The sequence below is a fragment of the Alexandromys fortis genome, unplaced genomic scaffold (assembly GCF_014885135.2).
Source record: "Alexandromys fortis isolate MF-2015 unplaced genomic scaffold, M_Fortis_MF-2015_v1.1 scaffold_26, whole genome shotgun sequence".
Taxonomy (NCBI): domain Eukaryota; kingdom Metazoa; phylum Chordata; class Mammalia; order Rodentia; family Cricetidae; genus Alexandromys; species Alexandromys fortis.
Window position 1 is genome coordinate 1791714 of NW_026067894.1, and position 5952 is coordinate 1797665.

Genomic DNA, 5952 nt, shown 5'->3' on the forward strand with positions numbered 1-5952 from the left:
CTCTCACTAACTCTGAAACACTGGGCTAGGCAGCTAGGCAGCTAGCTCGTGAGCTCCCAGGATCTGCCCATCTCTTCTCCACAACCCTGAGGTTACAGACCTGTGTGGCCAAGTCCATCTTTACATGGTTGTGAGGATTTGAACTCAGGTTCTCATGTCTGTGCAACAAGTGTTCTTGCCTACTGAGCCATCTCCCCAGTCCTAAACATCCAAACCTAGACCAGGTCCAGGTCCCCACGGGGAACACTAAGGAGTGTTCTAGGTCTTCTGGGAGGAGCAGAGAGAACAAACTCTCTGGGAAGGAGAGCCCTGGGGAGAGGAAGAAAGAAAGCAATCACTCCGTACCAGGCGTGTCACTGGATTCTCTCTCAGAGTGCAATAAGGGTCAAAAGGCCCCAGGAGCCTCTGGATTGGGGCCTTTCCCGGCCCTGCGACCTTCTGAGCCTTGATGGGCATGTCTGTAAAACGGGCTGAACCTTCCTTCGCAGCGCTTCTAAAAGAGAAGAATCAGTGACAAAGAGCCCAGGTGGTATTGGACCTGTCCCGTCCTGGGATGGCGCCTGGTGGGAACCACTTACAGGAGGGGAGGGTCGTTTAGTGGTTCATGGTTCTGAAATCAGAACTTGGCCCATGGCAGCTGTCACAAGCCAGTGAGCAGAGATGGGAGTCGACTCTTTAAGCTGTGCTTTATTCAGAGAAGATAGGGATCTGAGACGACAGGGGATTAGCACCCTAAAAGTCTCTGTTCCATCTCATCGTGGCTGCCAGATTGTACAGGGAGAGAGGAGGTGGGGACAAAGGCTGCCAATCAATCCTCACTCAGGCTCAGCCCCCCCCCCCACACACACACTCAGGTGGTCTGCAGCTTTGCTGAGACCTGCAGTGCCTGGGCCTCTCCTGCTCTTGCCCACACTCAGCAAGGTTCAGGTGTTTATTGAGACTCAACCAGTTAGTGTCTGCCAGTATCAACCTTGTCCCCTCCAGTGGCATCTGGGCTGGGAGGGATTAGCCCACAATAAATAAAATACACCATCAACAGTGTGCGTGCGTGTGCTAAATTAGTGACAATATGTGTCTGCAGATTGTATTCTCCAATGTGGAGGACAGGTGTCTCTTTGGAGTACAGAATACAAAGGAGCCCCTGTCCATCCCTTCTGTTCTCTATCAGTTTCAGAAGGTCTCAGTCCATCATGGCACTGGAGGCCTGACAGGGCAGCTTAGTCTCTGTCAGCAGGACTACCTGGTGGAGGCTGTTCCCATGGTGGGTAACTAGAAAACAGTGTCAGGGAGGCTCCAGGGCCTGGCATCGCTTTCACAGGGCCCCTGGGGCCCACTTCCTCCAGCCAGGCCCTCTTAAATATTTCACAGCCTCCGCACTAGTCCCACTGCCTGGAGACCAAGTGTTCAAAACAGAAGCCTTTGGGAGGACTTTGAAGATCTAAGCCACAGACCCAGGACAGGGCTTAGCACACAGAAGGACTAGCTGTTGAATGCTCAGTGGAGGATACTGCTGTCAGACGCAGGGGAGGATTGGCTTCCTGGAGGGAACTGGTTCCCTGGGCAGGGAAGCACGAGTATGGCAGAGGGAAGGATGGGACCCTGCTGGGGCTCATTAAGGGACATGGGTTGGTCTAAGACAAGCGGTTCTCAACCCAGGGGTTGCATGTCAGATATTTATATTGTGATTACTGACAGTATCAAATTATAGCTTATCATGTACCAACAAAATAACTTTATGGTCGGGGTCACCACAATGTGAGGAGCTGTATTAAAGGGTCACAGCGTTAGGAAAGCTGAGAACCACTGGTCTGAGTGATAGAATTGTGGGCAGTGCTCACGCCGAGCATGCTCACTAAGGGTGACAGTGAGCGTTCCAGCTGAAGTCACATTAGCCACCACCCAGGGATAGGAGCAATGGCTTTTCAGTCTATACTTCAACCTCCTGGCTCTGTGCAGAGTCACTGTGGGGTTGGCAGGCCCGTCTCTATCAGCCATGACATGCTAAGCAGATATACACACCCACACTGGGACTCAAGAGGTTCAGTGGCGGAAGTTCCCTAGCGGAGCAGCTCTTCTGGGAACAGCTGAGTTTGGCGGGGCGGAAGTTGATTGTGACTAGTGTTTTCCCACACCATGGCCACTAGGCAAGGATTGTAGGTGGCTGGGAACAGCCAAGAGGCCTCTGGCCTATGGTTCTGCAGGGGTTTGGTCTCTTGGCCCTCCACTGGAGATATCGAATGCCTCCAGTTCAGGAGCCCGGGGGAGGAAGGAAATGCTGCCCCACCCCCAACATTGCCTTCCATTCTCAACGTGGCTGTCCTTTCTCCACCCAGAGTCTCCAAGGCCTCACAGTGCCTGCTGAGCTCAGGAGAGGAGAGCCGGCAGCCACAATGTAACCACTGTATACAGCAGGTGCTACAGAATAACCATTGTATACAGCAGAGGCTGCTTGATGTAAATTCATCCCCAGAGGAGGCGACTCCTGGAGCTGTGGGGACAGTGAAGGAAGGGCTATGGAGAATGCCAAGCCTGTAGGACCATCCACCTCTGCTATGCTCTCTCCTCTGGGCCTATGACACCTGTTCCACACCACACACACAGCCACCACGCCCCTCCCCTGCCGCCCCAAGCTGTCCTGAGGCCCAAAAGGCCCATTTACCTTCTTCTGAGTCTCTTCCTGGGCTTAGGGAGTACAGCTGTTCACACTGTCCCTAAGACATCACAGGGGACAAGAAAAGCCACGTGCCCTATCTCAGGATCTGGGGTGGCAGTTGTCAGCAGAGCCTTAAAAGATGAGAGAGCTTTGCAGCAGTGAGGAAAAGTCAGGAGAGCAGATTCGAAGCAGCCATTCTCCAGCCCGCACTCATGGGGCCTATAGTGCAGTGGCTGCGGAAGAGGCCAGTGCCCACTAAACATTCGTTTGGATAGAAAAGATGAAATAAACCCAGGCTTGAGTCTCAGCTTCCCCTCTGAAGCTGTGTGACCTTGGGCATACTCATATAACCTCTTTGAGCCACAGATTGCTCATCTGCCAAAGAGGGCTCCTCAGAGGGCTTGCTTTGGTGTGACAGGGACAGCACAGGGTCTGGAGTGTAAATATTCCATCAGCATCCATTTTGATCTTGTTCCTTGATGCAGTAGCTAGCCAAGGCTATGAAAGGATACTCAATTCCCAGGCTAGAATGGAGAGAAGAGGACACAAAGGAAGGCTTTGAAGATAAGAGATGAGCCCCAGCAGAGCCTTTGGCTTTGGGGGAATCCTGGCTGTGTTCTAGACAGCCAGAGGCGTGCAGGGTGGTGGGGGGAGTCTGTGGTGTGCCACCGGGAGGAGGCCTAGAACTGAGTGCAGGGTGAGTTGAAGCTAGGCATGCAGGGTTCTTGAGTGGTGAAGCTAATGAGATCCCATTAGTCTGTGGTGACTTCTGAGCTGAAGAGGTTCTCTGTGGTCTGGGGCTGAGGCTGCAGTCTGGGGTCAGACTTATGTGAGTTCCAGTCTGCTCGTTCCTAACCGCTGACTCTGGACAAGTCTTCCATGCCTGTCTGAGCTGCTTCCTGCTCTGCACAAAAGGGGTGTCACAGGACCCACCTGCAAGGCCACTACAGAGACAGCGCAACAAAGTGCCATGCACACAGTAGGAGCTCAAGAAAAGGTGTCGGTTTTGGAGTTATTGTTGGGGTCTCAGCAAGAACGGTGATCAGGGATGTAGAAAGAGCAGGTAAGGCAGGAGGCCTGAGGGGAGCAGGGTACAGTAGGGGAGGGTGCTGAACTGCATATGTGCCTTCACTTCACGGCTCTGGGTGGGTGATTCTTCTGTGTGGCATCAGAGCAGGCTCGGGGTAGATCCTCCAGATCCAGGACTACTGTATAGGTGTATTTTAGGCTACTTCCCTAGTTCTGCAATAGTGGATGGAAAGTTGAGTCCAGGTTCTGAGTTAGAGATCTGCTCTGTCCCCATTTTCCCCCAGCGCGATTTATATCACCAGCTTTGAGGGCATCGGCAAATTCCCCCTGCACCACCTTGCTGCCAGGGGCGTGGAGGAGAGTCTTACCCAGGGAAAGTACTTCTGGTCTCCAGTACCAAGCTTGGCTCTCAGGATCTGGAAACAGGCGAGAATGAAAAGCATTTACACGTTGCTAGTTGTCACTTCCATCAGGTCCAAACTGCTGATTTGCAGAATTGCTTGACTTGAAAAAAGCAGAAACTAAGGAAGGAAGAACCTGCCTGCTCTAGTTGGAGTCAAGTCGGCACAGCCTAGAGTTGAGAGTCTCAGGTGAGGGATTGCCCAGGTCAGGTTGGCCGAGGGACGTGTCTGGGGTGCAGATCGTGTTTGGATCATTAACTGATAAAAGAGGGCACAGCCTACTATGGGTGGCACCATTCCCTAGGTCCCTGGGCGGGCGGTCCTGGGCTGTATAAGATAACCAGACAAGCATGAGCCCTGATGGAGCCAGGAAGCAGCATCCTCATGGGTCCCTGCAAGCTTCCTAGGCTGTGAGTGAGTCCTCTCCTTTAATGCTGTGTTGTGTAGCAGAGCAAGCAGGCCCAGCTTCTGCTGCCAGCCCCATCTTCCCTCAACAATGGACTGTGACCTAGATTTATAAGTCAGATAAGCCCCTTTTTTGTCCGAGTTGCCTTTGGTCAGCAGGGAGCCAGAACAGTGCCAGAACAAGACTGACTACAATAACAGAGACCACAGTTCTGTCTGTGTGGCACACTGTGGCTCACAAGTGGTTATTGTATCTTTTACTGATATGGAAACTGAAGCACAGATGAGGCAAGTAACCTGCCCAAGATTTTAGTACTAACAAGCCTCAGGCTTGACCTAGGTTCCCAGAAGACTGCCCTGGTCCGGATGAGCAGCGTTCCTTGAAGCCCCCAAGGCTTGGTCTCTGGCCAGGGAATGGTAGAGAGGTGGTGGTGCCTTTAAGAAGCAGGACTTTGGGAGAGGCTTCCAGGAAAAAATGGAGGGAACATTAGGACCTCAATCTATGGTGATACTTTATTTATGTTTTAATAAAGCTTTGCCTAAAGATCAGACGGGCAAAGCCAGAGGTCAGGCAGTGGTGGTACACACCTTTAATCCCAGGATTTGGGAGACAAAGGCAGCCAGATCTCTGTGAGTCTGAGGTCAGCCTGCCTCTGCCTCCCTGAATGCTGGAATTAAAGGCATGTGCCATTACCACCCAGCTTCTATGGCAAACTAGTGTGCTACTGGGGTTAAAGGTGTGTGTTACCACTGCCTGGTTTGTAAGGCTGACCAGTGCAGTTGTTTTACTCTCTGAACTTCAGGCAAGCTTTTTTTGTTTGTTTGTTAAAATATAAATGAAATATATTAGTACATCAATCTCTTCCTCTTACCCCTGGGTTTCTTCCACTGTGTTACTTACCCCGATGTTGATATTTATCCTGTGTGAGAATAAACACCTTTTCCTATGCAAATGTCGCTTGTGTTTCTCTTTGGTGAATTTATTTCCAATTCTTTGCCTATGTTTCACAGTTAGCTCAGTTTCTTGGTTATTTCCAGGAACTTTGTATATATTCAGGGTATTTGTTGCAATAGGGCTCTACATTAGTTTCCAGGGCTGCTGTAATTAAACACCAAATGCAAGCTTTAAAAAAAAAAAGCAGAAATGAATTTCTTTCCCAAATCTGGAGGTTGGACGTTCAAGATCAAGGTGTGGGCAGGGCTGGGTTGTGTCTGTGGTTCTTCTCCGCGGTTGGTGGATGGCCTCTTTTACGCTGCCTCCTTCAGTGATTTCTGTCTGGTCTGTTCATATTTTCTACACGTGTTGGGAGCAACAGTCCATTGAATTTGAGCCAATATTAGTGGCCTTATTTTCACTTAATTCCTTGTTAAGTGCCTGTGTCTCAGTGCAGTCACTTTCTTTGGTCCTGAGGATGTCAGGGCTTCCATACGGGCATCCAGGGTCACCCAGTTCAGTCCAAGCCA